A 27,595-nucleotide genomic window follows, 5' to 3' on the forward strand; every position below is an offset into this window, starting at 1 on the left:
TCCCTCTCCCCCCAAGGCAGGACTTCGTGTCCCCACACTTACGGTGGCATTTCAACCACCCGTCATTTGGAAATTTAGTTAAAAATTGTTTTTCTGTCCATTTTTCCCCCTTAGCTGGTCTCCCTTGCCTGACCTCAAGTTAAGCAGGCATCTCTCCTAGAGCTTATACACAGGATGTCAGTGCACCATAATCATGTTTATTAATCTTGCGGAATTGTTTTTACCTTTTTAGCATGACCAGAAAATACTTACTCTCTGATTTGCTTTTAGGTTTTAAATTGAAGCAATATCCCAGCAGGTGCTCTGTGTTTTTTCTCCTAACCCCTGCAGACTTCATTCCGCTCGTCCTTTCCCAGTCCGCGCTTCTTCTCAGTTTCCCTTCGTGCCTTATTATCGTTATTTTTTTTTATTGGCTCGTATTTTGATGTTGTTTTCCAAAATGGATGCCTCAGACAGCAGGTGACACCATAAATAGATCAGTGTGGGTCCTAAGTGTCCTGGATCCTTCTGTCTTTGATGTCCTCCTCAGATGTCACGTTCTCCATAAAACCCTTTCTAATTTCCCAATCAGGAATTCTTTTCAATATTCTTAAACACTTCTTTCTGGTCTTGATTCACTCTGCCTTGTGTTAGAGGACATTTAATGCCCCTCCATTAGTCTGTCACCTCTTTGAGTATGGAGCTCACACTTTATTCATCTTGGAACCACCTCAAGGATAGAATAAAGTCTTGCTTGTGGGAGATGCTCCGGAAAGGCTTGAAAAATTCTGTCACCTTAGGCAAGTCAGTCTCCCTCTCTGGTCATCCTCCATGTCCTTATCTCTGAAGTGCAGAGGTGCACAGGGTTGGATAAGGTGAACTTCAAGACTCCGTACACCTCAAGAACGCCTCAAAGAAAACAGTCGTCTCCCTTGCCGGCTCTGCCCCTTCTGGAATTGTCTCTCTAGCATAACCCCAGAGAGCTGTGCAGCAGCCTTCCATAAAAAGGATAGTTTCTTATATTTTAATGCCACATATATGTATGACTCTGTCAAAAATAAAATTAAACACCCCCATCCCACTCAGTCAGTAAAGCATCCGACTCTTGATTTCAGCTCAGGTCATGATCTCAGGGTCCTGGGATCGAGGCCCGAGGCAGGCTCCACGCTCAGTGGAGAGTCTGCTTGAGATTCTCTCTCTTTCTCCCTCTGCCCTTTCCTGCTTTCTAAAATAAATAAATAAATAAATAAATCTTAAAAAAAAATTCCACACCCCAGGAAAACAACCAAGCTAAGAAAGACTGGGAAAAAGTACGCCCATACCAACACTCACATACTTACGCACATGGACAGGTACGAGGCAGGTGTGAGCACACGCTGCACCTTGTTAGTGAGAAAGGAAAGGGTTGGTTTATACAGAGGGAGGGCCACCAAACACATCTCTGACCGTATATATCCTCTGCCTGCTTTGGAGCGTCACCCAGTGACGTTCCAGTTGTAACCATGCATTGTCCTTTCCTTGCTCACGTCAGTTAGTCCTTCCCCTGGGTTATTATTTACGACGTAAACATACCCATCTCATTCAGGTGCAAGATATTTTCTAGTCGAGTTTGCGTGGAAGAACCTTAGCAAGATAAAGGCATTTGCATATTATTTCCTAAAAGAAGAAAAGGAAGAAAAGACATACCATCTCTCCAACATCCTACAGTCTTTCTAAAATAAACCTTACTTCTTAATTATCCTGAATGGACAACTCGATCTGTTTCATATGAATGTAAAAGTGTTGATACTAATTAAGGAAAAAGAAAAGCACAAATAACTAGTAAGAACTTAAAATTCTTCCTTATATTTGTATAGGGCTTCGCAGTTAAGGAAAGTATGCTTTTCCAGGTTTTATTTTATTTAATGACTAAAACAACCCATTGGAGGAAGTAGGTGGAGTATTACGCAGTAGCGCCCTCCCTTATCCAAGGGGGATATGTTCCAAGACCCCCAGGAGATGCCTGAAACCATGGATAGTACTGAGAACCCTATTATATACACAATAAAAGCGTTATCTTCTTTAGCCTTTCATCTGTTGACAGACACTTAGGTTGTTTCCATGAATTGGCTATTGTGAATAATGCTGCAATCTTCCATTTTTAAAATCTGTCAGGGTCGGTTTCAGGAGAGTTCATTCTGTGCCAGGCGTGAGGGAATGAATAACACAGACCCAGTCCTTGCCCTCATGGAAATCACAGTCTAGCAGACAAGTGGGCACTGAGCAAACATGAACAGATCTGGGATCACAGACTGTGATGGCAGAGGGAAGGACGCTGGTGCTGCCTGGGAGAGAGAATGACAGGGGGCTGAATTGAGAGTGAGAATCCTGAGATCAGAGCCCGGAGCAGGAAATCTATTTAGTGAGGTTGACCTGCATTAAAAAAAAAATGAAGTGATGGGCGCCCGGGTGGCTCAGTGGATTAAGACTCTGCCTTTGACTCAGATCATGATCTCAGGATCCTGGGATCGAGCTCTGCATCGGGCTCTCTGCTCTCAGCGGGGAGCCTGCTTACCCCACCTCCCTGCCTGCCTCTCTCCCTACTTGTGATCTCTCTCTTTCTGTCAAATAAATAAATAAATAATCTTTAAAAAAAATAAAAATAAATTTAAAAATTTTAAAAATGAAGTGAAATGAAAAATCTTAATGCACGATTGATGTAGCTAAGGTAAGCTGTGCAATTTGCAGGGGGAGAGAAATTTCGTTCTGATGACACCCATACACTCATACACGGGTGTGCACTGCGGTGTCTGCTAAATTCAGAATAATTTAGGGGAAGCTCTGTAGTCTAGGCTCATGGAAGATCTTCGGGCCTGAAGCTGCAGCATCTAGAACATTCAGCCTCTTTGTAGCTATGCCAGGAGAAGAGGACTCTGTAGGGGCTCCAAGGGGCAATGAAATGCTTGGGGGTTGGATCGGCACCCTTCATCTTGCTCACTCTGTTGGTCAGAATAGATCATGTGGCTCCACTCCAGGGTAACAGGACTGAGAATCTCTCGCTTTAGGGATTAAACAAGACTCCAAGGTGAGATCCATCCTCTCTGGTCCTCGTCCCTGTCATGTGTGCGGTATGAAAACAAAGCCGTGGCTTCTGTTGTAGTCATGAAACCTCTGAGCCATGGGAGAAGAGTAAAGGGATATTATTACTGAACACAGGGAGAGCCCACCTGGGGCTGGATGGCATGATTTGACTTGATAACGTGATTTATGATGTATGCTGGGTAACTCAGAGCTAGAGACCATGGGTTAAGAAATCTCTGAAGCAGGGGGATAAGCAGAGTAGGACCGTGGACAAGGCACACAGTTTAAGGCAGCTGGGAGGATATTATTAACAACTGGCCCTGGAGCCTCAGATCATAGGAAGGAGGGAGACTGGGACAAATCTGAGGGACTGGGGTCCACAGAATATGACATATAAATAGGAAGGAGATCATCGACCTTTCCAATGACTTTGTAAGATGGGTACTATTATTATGCCCAATAAACGGATGGGGAAACTGAGGATTAGAGGGTTTTATGATTTGCTTCAGCTCATAAAGAGGTAGCTTGTAAGAAGTAGCTGCTGGACTAGGACCCCAGTTGATTTAACACTAACAATGGTCCTCTCCACCTTCCCAGCCCAGCCTAAGGGAGCCCAGCCTTCTCTGTCCAAAGGCTCTGGAGAATGACATCTGGACTATAACGATGTCTTCTTGCACGTGGTCCTGTGTGCGAGCCTGACAGGTAAAGGTCACAGCTGCAGTGAGGGAGTTCTCATCTGTTGATACTCAAGTTTTTCAGCAGTCACTCCAAAATTGAAATGCATATTTAATAGCCGACTCTCAGCAACAAAGCAATTTAACTCACTGATAATTATGCAGGTCCACCCCTCACTCTCAGGATGCTGGCTTCACTCATGGTGTCCTCGATTTGGCGTATTGAAAACCCTTACATATGTCTTGGGCATTAAAATTCCCAGAGATGTGATCATTATTTTGGAAATGTCAAGAATTCAGAGTCCTGCAGAAAGTACCACCTTTCCACTAGGGATGGCAGGTAAAATACAGGATGCCCAGTTAGATTTGAATTTCAGGCAAACAATGAAGCATATTTCAGTAGAAGGTCCCAGATATCACATGGTGCATACTCATATTTTTGTTAAATATTCAGATTTTATCGGGCACCTTTCATTTTCCTTTGCCAAATCTGACAACTCTAGTTTCCATACCGAATTAAGACTTCTAATTGTTCATAGGTTTCAGCTGAATCTTTCAACAGAAGGAATCTTGAGGATATGAAAGGACCTTGAATTTGGGGACTGTAGTTCAGCTTGCACTGACTGTTTGTTGTTGTTGTTTTTTAAGGAAACCCTGTGTCCAATGTGGGGCTCAAACTCATGACCCCAAGATCAAGGGTGACATGCTCCACCCAGGAGCCAGCTAGGCCACTCAAGGCTGACAGTCTTTTTGAGAGTTGCTCAAGGTAGCCATGTTTATCCTGTGGGATCCAGACTCTCAGCAAGAGTTGATTGGCTGAATCTGGTCACGTGAGACAAGTTGGACGAATCAGATCTGTTTCTGAGAGTTGGGATTCAGAGAGCTCCAGTTAGTTTTGTGATGAGGTGATGGCCTGCGAGATGCCCCACTCTCTATCGCTTTCACAAATTTTCCCCCTTTCCACTGAGCTACACTGACTTGATTTTAGTTATTTGAAACCAAAGGGGACTGACCTAAGAAAGGAGGGTCACCCCCGACCAAGTTTAGTAGAAGCACGAAGAAATCCTTTCCTGGAATTCCTATGCCAATCTCTCCCCTGCTGTCTTGGTCCATTTGGGCTGCTGTAACAAGGTGTTACAGACTAGGTAGCTTATAAACAACATTTGTATGCCACAGCTCTGGAGGCTGGGAGTCCAGGTTCAGGGTCCTAGCACGTTTGGCCAAGGGTCCTCTTCGGGTTGCACACTTCTGGTTGTATCCTCACACGGTGGAAGGAGCAAGTGAGCTCTCTGGAGCCCCTTTTATTAGGTACCAATCCCATTAGGAGGGCTATATCCTCAGGAACTAAGTACTTCCGAAAAGCCTCCCCTACTAACACCATCATTTTTGGATTACAACATATGAATTTTTGGGAAACACAAATATTCAGACCATGGCACCCACCCACTCAAATCTTATTCCAGACCAAATTAAGCTACATCTTCCTCCTGAAGCCCTTGTTAATGGCCCCAGCACATTGCAACATTTTAAAAAACAACCTCTGATTCCTGGTTACCAAGGGCTTCCTCTGTTGAAATGTGAGTTCATGGAATTCCATCAGAAGACTAGGACTTTAGTGGAAGCTGTAAAGAAGATATTTCTTTTCAATTTCCCCCCACTTTTCCTTTTAAAAGCTCCATAGGCATCCTTTCATTACCTGAGACCCTTCTCGGCTGTACCACCCAAGAAGAACTGCAAAGAACACTCCATTAGAATTCAGTGTATTAACCTTCTGGTTTTACTTGTACGTTTGTCATATACTGAAGGATTATTCTGGACAGCCCATGTGGGATGCTTTCTTTTTGCATCTCATCCTTGACTCTGCATTGCTTTTAAGTAGACAAACAAGTTCCCAACCAATGCCTTATCTTCAGCTTTTCCCCACGATAACCAACTCCATACACTGTGACAGATTACGTCTCTAATTGCAGCATAACTAGATAAGGGTACGTTTGCCTTAATTTACAAAGAACTTCTACAAATGAATAGGAAAATCATTATGACCCTAAATGTCTATGCCTTACCATACTTGGAAGTGACACTGCTTTCTTTTCACACACACTGTTCCCTCTGCCCAGAATTTCCTTCCTTTGCTTTTCTCACTCTTCAAGGCACAGCTTAAATGCCACTTCCTCCAAGGAGACTTCCAGTCTCCTTCCCATCCCCTCTAGCACAGCTGAATGTGCTCTCTCTTCTCTATGCTCCCCTGCACTTTGTGCTTTCTTGCCTTAAATTACTTATCACCGTGGATTGTAATTACCATTATTTGCTTACATACCTGCCTCCTCCCCCAGCCCCTTGGGGGCAACGAAGGGGTCTTCTGTGTATGTTCAGGACCTGACACAGTACCTGGAACATATCTGGTTCACAGTTCAGCTCTTAGGATGAGAATAAATCCTCCCACTCACCCCAGCTGCCCCATGTGTTCTTGGCCAAGTCATATATAAGGAACGGTAGTCAGATGTGGAACAAAGTACGAGCTTGCTTAATGATCTGCAAGCACCATAAACCCCCCAAAAGAAGGCCTCTTTTGATAAAAGCTGGAGGAGATTGGGGCCTTGGGGCAGAAAAAAAAATGGCATTTCCTTCTCCCCGTTCTCTCCAATTTAGAATAGCTGGGTCTAGAGAGCCAGCTCTAAGCCTGTTTACCAGACCAGCTGTGTGGGCAAGGATGGCCAGCTTGCACCACTTGCTCAGGGATGGGCACCAAGCCCAGCACAGAGGGTGAACTGGGTTCAGCAGGTCCTGCCCTGTGACACAGGAATTAGGAAGAGGGCTGCATTCATGGATGCAGGATGTGAAGGGCATAGTAGGTCCACCCGCTCATAAAACATGATCTAGAGATCACCCCAGGCTCTGATCAGTGACAGGAGCCTGTCCCTCTCTTTGGGGAAAGCTATTACAGGAGGGGGTAGGCTGAGGCACTTTAAGTGATAAAAGGGATGACAATTCCTCTAATCCTATTGTGAGAGAGAAAAACCAGAGAAAAGGCAGAAGGCTTTCCTCCTCCTCTAAAAATCAGAAAATATATTTTGAGTGACTGTAAAGATTCTCCATACAGTCTCCTTTCCCTACTTATCTCCTGAATCCCACCTCAAAGGAGCCTCGGAGAACATGAAATGATATCAAAAGGACCTCAAGATCAGAGATTAGAAAGCCCAGTGTAAATACTGACTTTCTCTCCCCACCCCCGCCCCCACCGTTCAAAATCTACTGGTAACTTCATAGAATCAACCTATTTTAATCAGTCCCCAAGCAACATAAACCAGCAGGTAGCCCTATTTCAGTGATAGAAATTTGGAGATGGAGAAATTTACTGGGAAAAGCATTTAATTTCCTTTCCTGGCTGTAGGTTATATCTTCTCATTGCAAAAAAGCCCCTGTGTTTTCAGACATGCACATGTCTCAGACGGACGACTCGGGGACTGGAGGCAAGCCCGTCTTCCAAGGTGCCTGATCTCAGGACAGTTCCTATGACGGAAAAATACAAGCCTATGTGGACAGGCAGCGAGTGAAGCGGTGCTGTACCTTCTTGCAGCTTTCCTGTGTCGGCAGCTGGGTGCTGTCAGAGCGGCCCTATCCCACGGGAACGCAGGAGAACATTTAAAACATACAGATGGGGGTGGGGTGAGGAAATTAAAATACAAATCAACCACTCAGCTATTATCACTGTCAACATTTTTAGATATTACCTTCCCGGGTTTCGCACGCGTGTCTCTCTGCGCGTGCGCGTGTATGTGCCTGTGCGCATGCGTGTGTGTATGTGTGCGTGCGTGTGCGTGCATGTGCGCGCGCGCATGCGCAAACATGTGTGCTCGTCACGTCGCAGCTCTTTTCAGGTCCTATCCTAAATACTAGCTTTTGAGCGTATCGATCTGCTTTTTAAAAAAAGACGACTGAACTATATCATGGTCAGTTTTCTGTGACATGAAATATTTTTGTATAAAATCATTTTCAGGGGCTGCCGGGATTTCAAGGTGAGGATAAGCCATGGTTTCATTACCCACTCTCCGGGTGGACATTTGGATTGTGTCCAGTTTTTCACTATTATGAACCATTCTGGAAGCGAAAATGATTTTAGCTGCATTTTTGTGTACATCTCTGATTAGTCACCCGGGAGAAATTCTTTGAAGTGGAATTGCTGCATCGAAGAGTTGGCGGGCGAACCTTTGAGGTTTCTCGGACAGATATTGGACATCACGTTGTACTCGTGTCCTGCAGCGATGGTCCAGTCTCTCAGGAGCATTGCATGACTGGGCAGTGTTGGGTCTTAAGCATGCCATTCGCTGTCGGATCCCTGGGTGTGACACTTTCTTAGGGGCTCTCCCACGAGGCTGAGCTTCACTGCCCACAAAAGTAAGTCTCGTTCACACATTCTTTATTGGCTTTTCGTTCTCCGTGTGTCATTGTCCTGTCTTTCTCCTTTGTCTTCCCTGGGATCACTTCCCAAATAAACTCCTTGAACCCAAATCCTTATCTTTGAGAGAACCGGTACTAAGTGGATAGGAACACACTGGAGGAAGGGTCCTTTCTGCCTCACTTAGTCCTTTGGGCTACTGTTAACAGAATACCACAAACTGGGTCCCTTATAAGCAACAGGAATTTATTTCTTCCAGTTGCAGGCTAGAAGTCCAAGAGCAAGGCATTGGCAGATTTAGAGTCTGGTAAGGGCCAGTTTCCTCAGAGATGGTGCTTTCCAGCTGTGTCCTAATGTGGAAGGGACTAGTGAGCTCTCTACAGCCCCTTTGGTAAGGGTGCTAATCCTACTCATGAGGGTTCCATCCCCATGATCTAATAATCTCCCCCAAGGCCCTGCTTCCTAATACCATCCTTCAGGTTTCAATGTATGAATTTTGGGGAGCATGAACATTCAGGCCATAGCAATAATGAGCATGGGTAGTAGCAATAGTTGTTGATAAGTAATGATAATATTAAGACATGGTAACTGAGTCAAGGATTCTTGTGTGCTTAGTGTGTGCCAGGCACTGTGATAAGCTCTTCATGAGCATTAGGTCCCTAAATCCTCCAAGTCCACAAGCATGTGCTATTTATAATCGTCCCATGTGACATCGAGGAAACCAAAGCTTAGGTTGGTCAGGGAACTTGCTCTGGACACCTGGTAGGAAGCAGCAGAGCTGGGATTCAAGCTTGATCCCAGGACCTGTGTCCTCAGAGAAGGGGACACCTGAGAAGGGAATACCTGAGCTAGGTCCACCGGCAGGGCAAGGGAGGAGCCAGAGCAAAGGCAGGCTGGGGCATGTCTTACAGAGGGGTTGGCAGGGAGAGTGGGGTGTGTTTGGAAGGGTCGCCATAGAAAAAATGGAAGCATCTGGTTGGGCCCGGCTGGGGCAGGCTTCTCTCACCCGACTAAGGTCTCTGGGCATAGAGTGGTTGCACAGGGACACTTTTTAACCATGCTATGCCATGCTCAGACCTGTGCAGCAGAGCAGAGTGAGGGATGGGGATGGGAGAGGTGGCAGGAAACCAATAGGGAACAACTGTGATTTGACTTGCTCTGATCCTGCCCTTCTCCCAACTCCCTTTGTGGGGACAGGTCTGGGAAGGCAAAGGAGCTGAGCAGGTCCCCTGGGATGACCGTTTCAGCAACTGGCTGCTCTTCCTAGAGAGGAGCCAGCGTTACAGAACAGCCCACAAACTGTCCTGACCTGTCATAAAGCCTTTTCTGTCTCCATTCAGCCCCTCCCGCAATGTTCCTGGCAAAGCCTTTTCTAGAATTCAGACAACCCGAGAGATCCAACCTCTGCTTGGTGGGGGTGGGGGTAGGCAGGCCGTTTTGAGGGATGGAGTCTGTGGAGTTGTGCATGTTTGAGACAAACAGGACCTTGAGAGAAGGGTAACTGAGGCCCCAAAATGAGAGCCTGGGTCTCCTAACTCCCATTCAGTTATATGGCTCCACCGTAAACCCTTTGCTTTAACTATTTTTGTTGTCTACAGATGTTCTTATTTATTTTATAATTGGAAATTTGCAATTATTGACCCTTTCCCTCATTTTGTCCATCCTCCAGCCCATCTCTCTTTTGGCAACCAACAGTTTTTTCTCTGTATTTATGAATTTTGTTTTGTTTGGTCATTTGCTTTTGTCTTTGTCTCCTAGGTTCCATTATATAAGTGAACTTATACAGTATCTGTCTTTCTCTAGTTGATTTGTTTTCCTTAGGATCATGCAGTCAAGGTCCATCCATGTTGTTGCGAATGGCAAGACGTTATTCTTTTTTATGGCTGAGTAATATTCCATTGAGTATACATACACTGCCTCGTCTTTATCCATTCATCCACCGATAGACACTTAGGTTCTTTCCACATCTTCGTAATTGTAAATAATGCTGCAATGAACATTTGGGTGCACAGATCTTTTCAAATTTGTGTTTTTGTCTTCTTTGGGTAAATACCCAGAAGTGGAATTTCTGGATCCTATTATAGTTCTATTTTTAACTTTTTGAGGACCCTCAGACTGTTTTCTGCAGTGACTGCACCAATTTACCATCCCACTAATAGTGCTCGAGGGTTCCCTTTTCTCTGTATTCTCGGGGACTCTTGTTATTTCTTGTCTTTTTAATTTTGGCTAATCTAACAGATGTGAGGTGATAATCTCATTGTGGTTCTGCTTGCATTTCCCTGATAGCTGGTGATGTTGAGCATCTTTTCATGTGCCTGTTAGCCATTGTATGTCTTCTCTGGAAAAATGTCTATTCAGATCCCGTGCCTATTTTTTAAGCGATTTTTTTTTGTTTTTGCTATTGAGAGTTTTAGGAGTTCTTTATATGTTTTTGCATATTGACCCCCTATCAGATATATGATTTGCAAATTTTTTTTTCCATTCAGTGGGTTGTCTTTTCTTTTGTTGATGGTTTTCTTTGCTGTGCAAAAGTTTTTTTTTTTGATGTAGCTCTAAGGTTGCCTTTGCTTTTGGACTCAGATCCAAAAAATCATCATCAATACTAATGTCAAAGAGCCTACTGCCTGTGTTTCCTTCTAGGAGTTTTATGGTTTCGGGTCTTACATTCAAGTCTTTAATCCATTCTGAGTGAATTTTTGTGGTGGTGGAAGATAGTGGTCTAGTTTCATTCTTTCGCATATTACTGTCCTGTTTTCCCGACACCATTTATTGAAGAGACTATCTTTCCCCCTTGTATAGTCCTGCCTCCTTTATCACAAGTTAGTTGACCACGTATGTACGGGTTTATTTCTAGGCTTTCTATTCTCTTCCACTGATTAATGTGTCCATTTTTATGCCAACACCATAGAGTTTTGATTACTACAGCTTTGCAATATAGATTGAAATCCGGGAGTCTAATGCCTCCAGGTTTGTTCTTTCTTAAGAAAGCTTTGGCTCTATAGGGTCTTTTGTAGTGCCATGCATTTTTTTTTCTCTGGAATTTTGATAGGGGTTGTACTGAATCTATAGATTGCTTTGGGCAATATGGACATTTAAACAGGATTAATCCATCCAATCCGTGAGCTTGGACTATGTTTCCATTTATTTGTATCATTTTCAATTTCTTTCATTAATGTTGTGTAATTTTCAGTATATGGATCTTTTACCTCCTTGGTTTAGTTTATTCCCAGGTTTAGTTTCATTTTTTGGTGGGGGGGGAGGTGCAATTGTAATGGGATTGCTTACTCAATTTCTCTTTCTGATAATTTGTTGTTAGTGCATAGAAATGCAACTGATTTTTGTATATTGATTTTGTACCCTTCAACTTTATTGACCTCATTTATCAGTTCTAACAGGTTTTTTTGTTGTTGTTGTTAGTTTTTTTTTTTTATTGCAGGTGTGTAATCCTTAGGGTTTCCTGTATATAAAATCATATCATCTGCAAATAGTGGCAATTTTATTTCTTCCTTCCCAATTTGGGTATCTTCTATTTCTTTTTCTTTACTAAATGTTCTGAGTAGGACTACATAAAAGTGGTGAGATTAAGCCTCCTTGTCTTATTCCTCTTCTTAGAGAAAAGCTTTTAGCTTTTCACTGTTAAGCATGATGTTAGCTGTGGGCTTGTCATGTATGACCTTTATTATGTTGCGATCCGTTCCCGTTATATTCACTTTGTTGGGAGTTTTTATCATAAATGGATATTGACTTTTGTCAAATGCTTTTTCTGTATCTATTGAGATGCTCATGACTTTTATCCTTCATTTTGTTAATGTGGTATATCACATTGATTGATTTGTAGATGCTGAGACATTCCTGCATCCTTGACATAAATCCCACTTGATCATGGTTATGATTCTTTTAAAGTATTAAGTATGGCTTACTAATGTTTTGTTGAAGATTTTTGCACCTATGTTCATCATGGATATTGGTCTGTATTTTTATTTATTTGTGTATTTATTTATATACCGACTGATTGATTATTGTGTTCCTGTTGGTTTTGGTATCAGGATGATGCTGGCTTCATAAAATGGTTTTGGAAGCATTTAAAGATGCTTTATTCATACCAAAATACTTGAAAATGCAGGCAAATTAGAGAAAAATTCCAATAAAATATTTAAATAAATGTTTTTAGATATGGATCTCTATCTCACAGTTCCTGATGACGAGGGAGCTGCGATACGTAGGCAAATCTGAGAAACGTGGAGAGGAGAACCAAGGAGACGGGTCAGGGGATTACACCTTGGAGTGTGAGCTCCCTGGAGGCAGGTGTGACATCCTCTATACCACGGGGTCCTCCACACTGCCTGGTCCACAGGAGGCTTTCAGTGGAGAATTACATTCAAGCTTTCTAATAGTGATGGAGGGGAGGCAGACAGGAGTCATTATTTTTATTTTACAGTTGAGGCGCTGATGCCTAGAAAAGTGTGAATTGCCCAAAGTTTCCAGCAGTGAACAGCCAGGTGGGACCAGACCTCACACCTCCCGACCCGCAGATGAGTGCCTTTCTAATCCCCGTGGGGCTGCTCCATCATCACCACTTTTTTTAGTATATGTGCTGCCGAAGCGAGCACTCCATCATCACCACTGATGGGAAATGAACCAACCCCTCTCCATTCATCCAGGTTCCACCCCGTATCTGCAGCAGTGGGTGTCACAGGAAGGATCCATGGCCCCCAAGGATGTCTGCTGCCCAGTCTCCAGAATTCATGAGTCAGTAAGATCACATGGCAAATGTACATGGAATTAAGGCTGCTGATCGGTTTACCTTGAGACAGGCTTCTTAGCCTGGATTATCCCGCTGGTCCAGTGCCGAAACACGAGTCCTTTCGGTGGAAGAGGGAGGCAAGAGAGAACTCGAGAGGTCAGCATGAGAAAGACACAGCCCAGTGCTGCTGATTTTAAAGACGGAGGAAGGGCTCTGAGCCGAGGAATGCTCTAGAAGCTGAAAAAGGCAAGGAAACAGATTCTCCCCCAGAACCTCTAGAAAGAATGCAGCCCTGCCAACACTTTGAGCGTTAGTTCACTGAGACTCAACTGGGACGTGTGACTGCTAGAACTATGAGATAATAAACTCGTGTTGTTTTGAGGAATTTAATTTTTTGGAAATATGTTAGAGCAGCAATGGGAAACTAAGACAAGAGATATTCCTAGATTCCTGGCCGGGCATCTCTGAAAAGATCCCTCAGTGAGGGGAGAGGTGTGGACAAAGCCTACCTGTTTATAATTAGCATGCCTAGTTTTACTGTTTACTGATCCAATTAGTAATTTATCCATCAGCTGAGATTAAATCATTTTTAGGCCAAAATCAGGTAAAATTTCTAGTGAAGTGTCGGAGGAAAAAATACCCCAAAGGGAGGCTTATGTGAACTCTTCTGACAAGCCTCCGTAGTGGGCATTGTTGTACCCATTTCATGGATGAGGAAACCACGGCTCAAGAGGGAATCGGTACATGGTCCAAAGTCCATCATGGAATGGCAGAGTCAGGCCTTGAATCCAGGTTGGCCTGGACTTGCTCTTCTCCATGCCACACTGTCCAGCCTTAACTGCCTTCTTGCTGAATATGTTATAGAGGAATTTCAGATTCTCTCTGGGGAGACTCATTCTCTGTTACCCACTATTTCCCATGCTAAGTTACCACACGTGCTCTCCGGGTTGCAGGGACATTATCCTTTATTCCCCCCACAGAGGTCTTGCCCCCTTAATTAGGTCACATACTCGGAGAGGCCGCATTGCTCCTTCTGAATTCCTCTCAGTGCTTGGAGCCCGCTTTAGGGGCTCACCAAATTCCTCCTGGAAGAAAGAATGGAATCTGCCAGGAGAGCAGGAGAAACCCCTTCATCTGTATTCTTTTTCTTTCGAAAGATTTATTTGTTTATTCCAGAGAGAGAGAGGGAAAGAGCATGAGCAGGCAGGGGCAGAAGGAGAGAGAGAACCCCAAGCAGGTTTCACACACAGCACAGAGCCCAAGGCCGGGCTCGATCTCACAACCCTGAGATCAGGACTTGAGCCAAAACCAAGAGCCAAAACCCGGGTGCCCCACCCCTTCCTCTATTTTTCAGTCTGTGGGGGAATTCCCACCCCCTTTCCCTGAAATCCTAAACCCACTTTTACAGTTAGTTGCCAGTAGATATTATAGCAAAGGTGTGTATTAGCCTAGAAATTCCTAGAAGTTTTTTTATAAAAAGATTTCATGTTTTTGTCAGAGAGAGAGCGAGAGAGCAAGAGCACAAGCAGGGGAAGCTGCAGGCAGAGGGAGAAGCAGACTCCCTGCTGAGGGGGACCCCGACGTGGGACTCAATCCCAGGACCCTGGGATCATGACTTGAGCCGAAGACAGATGCTTAATCGGCTGAGCCACCCACGCAACCTGTTAGCAGAAATTTTACAAATTCACATTGAAGGTGGGAAATGCTTGGCAGTCTTTGATGTGCATGAAGGAAGTCCGCTAGAGTTTTGTCAGAGGTTATCTCTCTCTCTCTCTCTCACACACACACACCCTTCTCTTTACCATATATAAAATATTCTGCTTCCTCCATCTGCAAATAACAGTCGGTTTTAATTCCTGGGAGCCTTTCTGTTGCTGTTCTGGGGAGATGGGGAGGTCTTTTGCTTTACTTTGTTCAGTAAAATCCTTTGAGTAGGATTCCTGCATCCCTTCATTGCGCAGCGCTACAAAAAGGGCCAGGGAGTTTGGACGGTAATGTGGGGCAGGAGAAAATACACTGGGTCTGAAGCCAGAGGACTAGGATTTCTCCAAGGTCAGGCACCTCAGTCCGGGGCCCTGAATACTCCTTCCCCGTGTTTCCGTGAAAGTTACACATGTGAGTCCTCAAAAGCTACTTAATTGACAAATTGATGTGTGGCTCCCGGATTGTTTGTGCAACCGACTGCCTGTGAATCTGGGAGAGGCGAGGGCGTCAGAAGGGCGAGCTGGGATATTTTAATATTCAGTATTTCCAGACTCAGCAGGCAGCAGGCTAAATCTGTCCGCTGATGGGCAGACATGAATTATGAAACCACTCACGTAGGTTGAGAGGTTGCCTGGAGCTGGGGAAGGATGGCCACCAGTGTCTCCGCAGGCAGGCTGGGGGTGGGCTCCCTCCCGCGTCAGCAGGGAGGGTCCGCGGACAGGTGCGTGATCAAAGTGCGGGTGTGGCCCGTGTGCAGCGTGACCCGCAGGAAACCCGAGACAACGTGGGCAGCGGGATCGGAAAACCGGCCAGGACCCACGGGATGACCCCAGCTTTCTGTGTGGCTGGAGGGCGAGGCTGCCCCCTAGTGGCAAAGGTCGACATGGGGGCTTAAGTTCAAGGGGTCCCAGGGACTCTGACCTGCTCCTTACCCTGGGTTCTGAGGCCTCCTCCCGTGGTGCAAGGGGGCGGAGTGGGGGTGCTATGCGGGCTGGGGGTGCACAAGGTCCAGGGAAGAGAAGAAACGAGCCAGTCCTCTGCAATAATATTTAAAATGTCAGTAATAACCATTTATTGCTGATGGGTGTCTGCAACGTGCTGAGCACATGGCATATATTTTCTTGATTCTTCACTGCAACCCTATTCCTTAAATATCATTGTTTCCCCATTTACAGACAAGAGGCAAATGAACCCAATATCATCAGCCCATGTCTGTGGTAGTTACCAGTTGGGTAATACTTAATGTAACATAGACACTTTACAAGCATGATCTCACCTAATCTTCATGCTTATTTTAGGACAGAAGTTTTATTATTCCTTATTTCCATGATATCATTGAGGAAGCAGAGGCTTAGAGAAGGTGCATATCAGTTAGCATTTACAATGTAGCAAACCACCCCCAGACTGAGTGGCTTGAGACGGCAATCCCTCATTTTTTTTTTTTTTAAGATTTAATTTATTTATCAGAGAGAGAGAGGGAGAGAGAGCAAGCACAGGCAGACAGAATGGCAGGCAGAGGCAGAGGGAGAAGCAGGCTCTCTGCCGAGCAAGGAGCCCGATGTGGGACTCGATCCCAGGATGCTGGGATCATGACCTGAGCCAAAGGCAGCTGCTTAACCAACTGAGCCACCCAGGCGTCCCCCCTCATTTTGTTTTTGATGCAGTGAGCAGACAGTTTGGGCCTGGTTCCCCTGGGCGGGTCTCCTAGTCTCTGCCGGTTCAGGGAGAGCAGCTCAGCGAGACAGCTCTGCTTCAGGGGCCTGGTTGGTGGTGGGCTGGGGTAACGGTAGAGACTGGTGCCCGTGGTCTCATCCCCCAGCTGGCTAGCCTGGCCCTGTGGCTGGGCAGGGGTCTGAGAGGGAGCTTGGAAACATGCAAGGTCTCTTGAGGCCTCTGGCCCAAAACTGGTGCAAGGTCACTTCTACTGAACTCTGAGGGCCAAAGCAAGCCTGGGATCAAGGGACAGGGAATATAGACTCCTGAAGGGAAGGGCTGTGCAATCACAGAGCAAAGCGTGAGTGTGGATACAGGAAGGGCCGGAGAACCGGGGCCATTTTTGCAATGTCTCTCTAGGTGGGTGTGGGGAACAGGTGTGGGACGAGATCTGGGTGGAGCGGGATTCCTGAGTGTAGAGGACAGTGTGTGCAAAGGCCCCTTAAGTGTTCGAGGCAGGAAAGAGCTTGTGTTTATGGAAAGTAGGCTGGGGCTCCTGGAATACAAGAGGAGACATTTGGAGCAATTAGGGATGAGGTGTTATTCTGAGCACTTCGTCTGGGCTAACTCCATCCTCACAACAATCCTGAGCTAAGCGCTGTGATTACCTCCCCTTTTTAGATGGGGAAACTGAGGAAGAGGTCAAGCAGTAGTCTAGGTCACACTGCTAGAAGCAGCAGTGTCAGGGGCCCAGTTCAGGGGGTCCAGCTACAAAGCCCCACCCCGAACCACTTGCCTGCACACTGCTGGTGCCCCAACAGGTAGGAGAAAGGACGTGTGAAAAAGGGGTTCTGCTGTTATGGTAGGAGGGTGGATGTCAGAACTACTTTCCTGAGAGGTCTGGAGACGCCAAGGAAGAGACTCTCTGTCACCTCCTATTTGCTCAAGGCTAAGACAGCTTATTTCTGTTTCAGTGTGGGAAGGAGCTGGTCTTTCTGACTCTGTGACCCTACAAATAAAGACGTACACGAGAGTGCCAAGTGTATGCACTGTTACATTTTCTTTAAGCAACGGAAACAGATTCCATTTAGCTCAAGTTTAAAAGGAAATGTTTCTTTCTTTTAAAAAAAATTTTCATTTTATTTATTATTAAGTATGCGCCACACCCATGGTGGGGCTCAAACTCATGACCCCGAGATCAAGAGTCCCATGCTCCACTGACAGAGCCAGCCAGGCGTCCCTAAAATAAAGCATTTTTAAAAAAAGATTGATTTATTTATTTGACAGAGAGAGCACAAGCAATGAGAATAGAGGGAGAGGGAGAAGGAGGCTCCCCGCTGAGAAAGGAGCCCGATGCGGGACTCATCCCAGGACCCTGGGATTATGACCTGAGCCAAAGGCAGACACTTAACCTGAGCCACCCAGGTGCCGCTAAAATGAACTATTTCTTAGGAAAGTGCGGGGAGAGCTCACAGAATCAGACCATCCCAGGAAGGGCAAGAACTAGACAAGCCCCTGGGGCCTCAGGGGTAGGAGTCGGTGGGCTCACTTTCTCATTTGCTGCCAGCCCCATAACTTGGGTCTAAAACTTCCCATCACTATGACTTGCTGTCTACATCTTGACCTCCTATGAGAGATAACCTGGCACGAATTGGGCGGTGTGTGTTTTCGCTGGACCACTGGATCTGTCCAGGGAAACAGGGACATGTGCACAGCCAACACCACTGGGAGGGGGGAATCATTATGAAGCCCTCCTTGGTGGCTCCGCTTGGCAGCAGAATTCCAAGCGCCACTGCCTACATCCATCTGGACAGTTCTAAGGATATACATTTTCCCAAAGAAAAGAAGAGGTTTTCCTCTCTCAGGGATCCAAAATTCCAGAGCTCCTGACCAAACGCACACCCTGCAGCTTTACTGCAGATAGAACTTCTCAGCAAGAGCATTTGAATATGATTTTATCAATTGCATTTTTTCATGGTTAGCAAATAGTTTTCATGAAATTCTAACAATCCAGGGTGGATGATACCCTTAAGCTCAGTTTTGCCATGCAATGATCATATTTATATTTGAGTGCTTTGCAATCCTGACTTCCTAAGCGATCGGGTCATAAAATATTTATTAGTGGTTCAAAAGAGTTGCTTTTGCAAATTCAGTATCTTCTCTAGGACAGATTTTAGGGCAGACAGTGCTTTTTGGTTGAGTTCGTGGTGTGATGTGCAAAGGGGCTTCCTTGCCTATACCTCGGGGTGAAGCTGGGCTCTGTGGGTGGTCAGCTTCTCCTCCAAGCTTCATGTGTGATTTGCCCCAAGACTGAAAAGGCCACTTGCATAGATTGAATGAAATTCATGGTTTTCAAAAACAAGTTTGGCTACTTAAATTTCTAGATGGGAGTTTTCTTATAGATGGGTATAACTGCTTCCGTATAAATATTTTATGACTGCTCCTTCTGATTCTTGACATAAATATGATTTTCATGGGCATGGACTCTATTAAAAGAGTATTTGGGGTGGGAATTTAAGACTCAAGATACTCATCAGGCCTGGATTCCCCACCCATCGATTCACGACATGACCTTGAGCAAGCAAGCTCACGTCTCTAGATTTTGTTTATTTCAATATAACAAATTGGAATTGGTAAATATCCGTTAGGCATGTGTTTAGCTACAAATAATGGAAAACCTGAAAGGGGTTTTTTTTTCTAATGTGACAGATCAAGAGGCAGGGACTCAAGCATTGGGAGGTTATTGAGGACCGAGGCTCCTTTTCTGTTTCTGTGATCAGCCTGTGGTTTTTGTCCCCATGGTAGAAACTTGGCTGCTGCACTTTCAGAAGGAAGAAGAGGGAAGGGCAGAGGGAAAGGCTAACTGAGCTTGTCCCCCTGATTTTTGGGGGGGTAACTAAGGTCCTGGAAGCCCCCTTCCCTCCAAACAGTCTTCTCCTCACATCTCATTCGCCAGAACTAAAGGCCACCTCTACTCACAAAGGAACTTGGGAAGGCGATCCTTTTATTGGGGCATATTAAAGCCCTGAATCAAAACAGGGGTCTGTCGGTAGAGAAAAATAATGAGTATGGGGTAGGAAATTACCTGGGTCCTATTTATCCCAAAAGGGCAGAAGGACACTATCACGTATCTGTTCACTTGGTCTTCTGGCCAGCAGTAAGCACTGTGTTAGCCCTTCCACTGGTCAGCTCAAGTTCCTTAATGTATGCATGCAGGCAGGGACTCCAGAAACTGAGTCTCAGAAGCATTGAGGAAATTGCTCCAGGCAGCAGAGAGAAAGCATGAAAAAGTATCCTCTCTCTCTGTTGGCTTCGGAAGGGCTGGGCGAGCTCTCAAACTACTCTGAATCCTTTCTTTTGGCCTCCATGGGAGGGGCTGAAGCATTTTCTCCTTTCTTTTCATTCCTCACCCTGAGGAAGCTTGGGCTTGGGGGTAAAGGAAGGAGGATCTCATGTCGATATTTGGATATTTGCGGGTGCTGGGATTCCTGTCCAGACCTGTGCTTCCCTGAGGACATCCTCATTCCTTCCCAGATTTCCTGAGCACAGCGCTGGCAGGCTCCTCGCTGGAACAGGGAGCAGGATCGCGCTCAGCACCTGTGGGGACTGGAGTGAAATAGGGCAGGAGGCAGTCGTCCCCTGCTCTCAGTAGCAGGTCACAGTGATTAGCTGTCCCTACAAATGGGGCGATGTCCTCAACAGTCACTCACACAGTGTGTGTGTGTGTGTGTGTATGTGTGTGTGGAGGTGGGGCGCTTTGAATCACAGCTGGCCGCTTCCTGGCTATGTGACTTGCAAACGTCTCAGTTTCCCCATCTGCGAAATGGGAGAGGATATCAGTAGCTATGTCGTAGGGTTGTTGTGAGACTCTGATTACCCAAAGCACAAGAACAATGCCTCCCAGAGCCCCCGTGTGTGTGCCCTTGTGTTGGCGCCTTCTGAATGGCCCTCCTTTGGACCTCTTTATGATGAGCTCACTTTTTATAGATTCGTTCTCTGGAATCTTGAAAGCCAAGTCTCCTGGGGTCGTTCTTGAGTTACTATTTGTTTTTAATGAATCTTGTCATTATCAATTAATGCCTCAGTTCCTGCTGTTAATGCAGGACAAGAAAAATAATGGCTGATATCTCAGCTCCTGCTCTTCTGCCTTTGGAAAATATGGATTAACTGTAGGGTGTGCGTTACGCCCCCTGGAGTGGTGTCGTATGGTGGCCCTCCGCTCCGTCGACGGGAGGGATGGGTTGGTAAATAGCGGAGATCACTTTGTTTTCTTCACAGTTGGGGCTGAGCCTGCATGTTTTTCATCCGGTATTTTCCTTGGCAGCAGCTCTGCCTCCTATACAGACATTTCAGTCCTGAGTGTACGTATGCTCGCGTGTTGGTGAATTAGATTTCTCAGCATGGATCATGGTGGGCTCATGGGAGACCATCTTCAGATTGCTGCTTTTCTGTGGATCCTCAGTCGCTGCCAGTACAATGCCACCTAGGGAGAAGGGACAAAGCCCCGGTCCCAGGCCCTGATCTGCTCTCTCCTCAGTCAGGCCATGATATGGGGCAAGTGACACTCTCTCTCCTGTGTGGGCCTTCAGCTTCCCCTTCTACAGGATGATCTGTAGGGCCCTTCCAGCTCTGCCGTTTTCCAGGATTTTCTGAAAGATGCTTCTGGACTTTGGATGTGCAGCATGCAAGGGAGCTCTTGGTTTTGAAGTTTCCCTTTTGAGGATTGCCTCCATTTATTGGGCCTCTGGTTGCTGAAACTTACCGTCAAGAAAGAGCAGACTGAAGTTTTTTTTCTTTCCGCAAATGTGATGCTTAAATAAAATTCAGTTTCCTGGAGCAGACACAGAGGAGCAGGAATGGATAGGGTTTCTCCCATCTTTGAGTGGTCCCAGAGGAGGCTGTAAACAGCAGGCCATCCCTTCAAGCAGATGGGCCTCTCTGAGCCCGGAGAGCCAGGCCGCCACAGAGAAGAGAGGAATCAGAGAGAGAAATGAAGAAAAGCTGTCTGCTGTGATGTTGGTTTATTCCTATAGCCGAACATAGTCAGCCTGGAGGAGGGGGAGGAGAAGGTGGATTAACCCCGGGCTGGCCGGCTTTGACGTTCCAAGTCACAATTCCGATCTGATGAGAAAAGGGCCCAGTGAGCTAACTTTGGATGGAACACCTTTTTGAGAGCAAAGCCAGGTGGACATTGGGACAGGGCAGGATTAGCAGGCATTCAACTCCCTGTCCCTTCTTTGGTGGCTTTGCCTCATTTTTGCTATGAACGGTTTTGGGTACCCAGGCTTTTTGCTGCCCCCAGAACCCTTACCACCTGCCTCACCTAGGCCCGTCTTGATTTATCCAGTGACACTCTTGATCTCAAATGATTTCTTTCTCCCTTCTTCTTACCATGAATCTTATTAAAATTTTACTGGGGGGACAGCATGGTGAGGTAGAAGGAATTACAGCCTTTGGACTCAGTCTTGGATGGTGCACAATCAAGGTCCTTTCGCTCATAACACTGGGGACTTGGGTAAGTTACTTGATTTCCCTCAGCCTCAGTGTTCTCTCCTTTGAGATGGGCACAGTCATGCATAAAGAGTAGTTTCCCCTCATTCTTGGTTTTGTTTTCTGCAGTTTCAGTTACCTGCAGCCAGCTGTGGCTTGGGAGCAGGAGATCCTCCCGACGAATTAACAGGAAGTCAAAGATAGTCTACCACTAGGCTGAGATGGCCATGTCATTCGCCTCACTTTGTCTCCTCACACAGGCATTTTGCCATCGCACGTCATCGCAAGAAAAGTGAGTATAGGACAATAAGATATTTTCAGAGAGAGAGACCCCAATTCATAAAACTTTTATTATGGTGTATTGTTAGAGTTGTTCTATTACATTATTGTTGTTAACCTCTTGCTGTGATTAACTTATTATTATTTTTTAAGATTTATTTATTTGAGGGGCGCCTGGGTGGCTCAGTCATTAGGCATCTGCCTTCGGCTTAAGTTATGATCCCAGGGTCCTAGGATCGAGTCCCGCATTGGGCTCATTGCTTGGCTGGAAGCCTGCTTCTCCCTTTCCCACTCCCTCTGCTTGTGTTCCCTCTCTCACGGCGTCTTTCTCTGTCAAATGAATAAATAAACTATTTTTTAAAAGAAAATTTATTTATTTGAGAGAGAGAGAGAAAGTGACAGCATGAGTCCAGGGGAAGGGACAGAAGGAGAGGGAGAGAGAGAATCTCAAAGCAGACTTCCTGCTGAGCCCAATGCAGGGCTCAATCTCATCACCTTGAGATCATGACCTGAGCTGAAATCAAGAGTCGGACGTTTAACTTACTGAGTCACCCAGGCACCCCTACTGTGCCTAATTTATAAATAAAGCTTTATTATGGCTATGTATGTATAGAAAAAACATATATATAGAGTTTGGTGCTAACTGTGGTTTCAGGCACCTGCTGGGCAAGGGGGTCTTGGAACGTACCCCTTGCAGATAAGGGGGGGGTCTACTGTGGCTTCTTGAGAGAATTAGATGGAGATAAAGGTGACCTCAAAAAGAAAGCCACTACAAGAAATGTTATTTCTTCCTTCTTGTCCCGTCTCACACTTCCTTTGTGTTAGAATCTGGGGAATTTTTTTTTTTTTTTTTTTTTTTAAGAATCTGGGAAATTTAAAAAAATATTCAGATGCCTCAGACTCACCCCACCTCCCAGTGGGAATCAAAGCTCTTCAGGTGACTGTTGAGACCCAAGTTAAGACCCACCGCCCTCAGGCTTTGCTGATTGAAGCTTTGCTGCTCCGTGCCCCGTGTGGCTTCTATTTCCATCCCGTTGGACCTGACTTCCAAAGTCAGTTTATCATCTATGTTTTAATCTGACAAACAGCAGGTGATTAATCAAGGTTTGTGCGCTGGATCCTTCCCTGAGTCCTGGATATTTGTTTTCACTGGTACCTTGACAGGAGTAGGGCCACTTCTGGCACTAAGGGGAGGGCAGAGATGGATAGAGATTTACTGAAATGCTGTGGCAGAGATGGTGGGCTGAAACGAGGCATTCTCTGGGATGTTGGCTGAGAATCAGAGGGGCGAGGTAGGACTGGCGAACCAGACTTCCTGTCTTCCTTCAGCAAAGCTGAAGCAGGAAAGCAGCCAGCCAGCCCAGGACACACCTGGTGAATTTAAAAATCTGGGGGTTGGGTCGGATGGGCTTGACAGTGTGGTGTGGCCTGGGAAGGGAGGCAGGTGTTTATGACTGACAGTGGATTTCTGAGTTAGTCCTTCTTCCTCCCAGTTACGTCTTGTAGGAGGACTTCAACCCATACACTCTTGCCCACCCAGAGGTCATCTAAAGATAATTTCCATATAGCCCAGAGCTTCCTGCATCTCTCTGCTTGCGGGGGGCGGGGTTCTCTGGCCATCAGAGCTCAGCCTTCACTTGGTGGCAGTCTGGAAGTATTGGGAAATTAATGCCTTGGGTGCCGCCTTCACGTGGAGGAATGTCAGTGGACCGATGAACATCCCAGCTTCCCTGCCCTTTGGTGGGGCAGCCTTGAGGTATGTTCTGCACAGTTTTTCAGAGGGTCTCCTGTGGGACAGGGCCCTGGATGTCACAGGGACAGCACCCTTGTCGTGAATGCTTTACTGGCTCTCCTCCCTTCCCTGTCTCACTTCCCTTCTGGAGTCCTCATGGATACAGAGAAGGAGGAAATCATGGTAATGTGGTGCTTCCAATCTGCAGGTTGTGACCCCTGAGGGAGTTGTGGCATCGATTTCTACACGTTGAGTGTGCTTCACATTGTAAGGGGACATAATGTTATGTGAAAATTTAATTTCAGTTGTGTGAATATATCTACGTTCTGGTGAAATAGATTTCTCAACATGGATCATGATCAAAAATTTTGAAAGCATTGCCAGCATGGGCCCCTGTGGTTTTTAGCTTCCCAGGATCCATCTTTCTTTTTCCTGCAGTAATAGCACTACTATTAGTGTAACCACCTCTCAACAAGGAAAGGGGACTGTGCCCCTAATTGGACATAGGCTTGGTGGGACCATCAGTCAAGGTGTTGCATCATTCTCTGGGAAAAAGGTGGTCTCATGACCCATGACAGGTCAGTCAGATGATTGTTCCAGGGAATTTGGATCTAGAGAGGATACATGAAAGGGCTAAAAGTAGTTAAAGATGCTTCATTCAAAGGGGATGGATGTCTGGATGTTAACATCTATATGTTTCCTGCTGCCTAGATCTTTGTATTTCCTTAATTTTTTTTCCTTCTAAGATTTGGTGTTGAGCCATTGGGTTGGTTCTGTGAAATACCTGTGAATCAATATATGTTTGTTTGTTTCATTCTTTCTCTCCTTCCATCCTTCCTTCGTTCCCTTCGTCCCTTCCCTTCCCTTCCCTTTCTTTCTTCTTCCTTTCCTTTCCTTTCCCTTTCCTTCTTTCCCCTTAGGTAGGTAGAGCTGTATTCTGTTGCTAGAAAGCAAAGAACCCTCTCACACCTGAGGACTTTGGAATTAGCCGAGCCTAACTCTAATGTCACTTGGCTGTGTGGCTGGAAAAATTACTTCTCTAAGCTTCAGGTTCCTCTCTTGTAAAATGAGGATAGTAATGCCAGATTGGAGGATGTAGAGGATGTTTATATGGCCACTGGCCCTAGACCTTCAATTAATGGCATCCACTCTTGTGAACCAAATCTTAATGATCTCTCCTTTACTAGTCATGACTTTGCACTTATTAAAATCATGCAGAGTGGATGAATGAATTCATATGACAAGGTAGATTTTCACAACTAAAACCCATAGCTGAATTTCTTTAAGGAGTTACAACCCCTTGGATATTAAACATGTGATGTATTTTTCAAAAACAATATGAGAAAATCTCTGAGACCTGGGGTTAGGCAAGAGTTCTTACTAAGGACAACAAAAGCAAAGTCCATGAAAGAAAAAATTGGTAAATAGAACATTATCAAAATGGAAAACTTCGGTTCTGTGAAAGACAATGTTAAGAGAGTAAAAAGAAAGTCAAGAGAATAGGAGAAAATATTATACAAATCACATGTCCATCAAAGAACTCATATTTAGGATATATAAGACCTTAAAAACACACAGCCTAACTTAAAATTGGGCAAAAGACTTGAACAGACATATCACCAAAGAGGACATATGGAGGACAGAGAAGCACATTAAAAGATGTTCAGCATTATTAGGCATTAGGGAAAAGCATATTAAAGCCATAATGAGATACAATTATATACCTATCATAATGGCTAAAATAAAAATACTGACAGTATCGAGTACTGAAAAGAATACGGAGAGACTGAAACTTTCCCATGGGAATAAACATGGGAATAAAACTTCCAGCTACTTTGGAAGGCAATTTGGTGGTTTCTTATGAAGTTAAACATACACTTACCACATGACCCAGCAATTCCACTCCTGAGAAATGAAATGAAATGAAATGTTCACATAAAACCTGTCCACATAGGGGCGCCTGGGTGGCTTAGTGGGTTAAAGCCTCTGCCTTCGGCTCAGGTCTTGATCCCAGGGTTCTGGGATCGAGCCCTGCATCGGGCTCTCTGCTCCACAGGGAACCTGCTTTCTCCTCTCTCTCTCTCTGCCTGCCTCCTTGCCTACTTGTGATTTCTCTCTCTCTGTCAAATAAATAAAATCTTTAAAAAAAAAAAAAACCTGTCCACATATTTACAGCAGCTCTGATCGTAATCATCCCCACCTGGAAGCAATTCCAATGTCGTTCAGCAGCTACATGGGTATACGAACTGGGGTCGATCTGTACCGTGTGCTAAAACTCAGTAAGAAAAAGCAAGATTCTCACAGGGATCATGCTGAGTGAAAGAACCCAGTCTCCAAAGGTTACCTATTGTAGGATTCCATTTGTGTAGGGATTGGGGGAGGAGGAAAGTTTGGCAGTAAAGAAGCACCAAGGAGTTTTTTGGGGGTGACGGAACTGCTCCATATCCTGATTATGGGGATGGTTACCTGTGGTTACATGAATGTACACATGTGTTAAGATGTTAAGATGCATAGAACTGTAAATCAAAAAAATCAACCTTCTGGTATGATCATTAAAAAGGCCTTTTCATCACGTAGAGTGAGGTTGTGTTCATTTGGGTATTTTCCTACCCTGTAGACCTACCCCATCCAATATAGTAGCCACTAGTCACGTACGCTAGTCCCAGTTGATGCGTGGGTAGGGATCAAGTGTACACTAGATTTTGATTACTTAGTACCAAAAAAAAAAAAAAAAAAAAAAAAAGGACATACATAATGGCGCTGGGTGGCTCAGTGGGTTAAGCCTCTGCCTTCAGCTTGGGTCATGATCCCAGAGTCCTGGGATCGAGCCCCACATCGAGCTCTCTGCTCAGCGGGGAACCTGCTTCCCCCCTTCTCTCTCTGCCTGCTTGTGATCTCCGCCTGTCAAAAAAATAAAATCATAAAAAAAGGACATGCATAAAAAATAAAATTTTTTATGTTGATTACATCTGGAAGTAGTACTATTTTGGATAGATTTGGTTAAATAAAACATTATTAATTAATTTCACCTCTTTCCTCTTACTTTTAAAAAATGTGGTTACTCGAAAATTCTAATTACAATATGTAGCTGGGGTTGGTGATATTTCTGTCAGATAGTGCTGCTCCAGATGACACAATCAGGGAGGAATGGGGAGGCCTGGATTTTTCTCTCTTCATCTCATTTGGCAGGTGCAGGATTGCCCCATTCAGGGCTGAACAAGACGCACCCACATTCCTGTGTTTGGGGTCCTACTCACCCTCCCCAGTCTGTCTGAGAGGGGAATGACTCTCTCCACATCAGCTTCATTTCCTGTCTGTCTGGCTTCTGCTAAGCTTTAGAGGAGAAGCAGGTGAGGCCAGGGTGAGACGGGGTTTATCAGAGGTGGGCGTCAAGTGAGGGGTCAGGTGCAGGAGAACATTGGGTTTTTGTTAGACTTGAGTTTGAATTCCATTTTAGCCACTAGTTAGCCATGTAGCCCTTAATCTTTCTTATTCCCAGTTTCTTCATGTGCAGGAGAGAAAAACCGTTCCTGGAGGGGTTTCCCTACCTGCGAGGCTGGGGTGAGGGTGGACAGGAAAGAGCGTGGAATGCACCCAGAGGGCCTTTCGGGTGGTGGTCCTTTTGCTCTGGTCCTGCTGCTCTCCCATGTTGGGCTCTGGTCTCCCTCCCTCCCTCTCCCCTTTTCTCTCCCCCTCAGTGAACCCCACAGCTCTCTGCCCAACTTTTCTCCCTGATTCAGCACTGAGAAATGCCAAGGCAAGCGTTCCCATGAAGCTGCTTGTCAGCAAACACCCACTCCTGCCTCCGCTCTCCCCTATGTATCAGCGACCGGTTTGGACTCCATGCAAGGCCCAGGGCCCTGCCAGCTCCACACCCACCCTGC

General features: G+C 45.5%; 1 pseudogene; it reads left to right on the plus strand.

Moving 5' to 3' along the window:
* Positions 1–27,595, plus strand: part of LOC122905298 — a 44,572-nt pseudogene that overhangs the window by 8,983 nt on the left and 7,994 nt on the right.

This window comes from Neovison vison, chromosome 4, assembly GCF_020171115.1.
Source record: "Neovison vison isolate M4711 chromosome 4, ASM_NN_V1, whole genome shotgun sequence".
NCBI lineage: Eukaryota > Metazoa > Chordata > Mammalia > Carnivora > Mustelidae > Neogale > Neogale vison.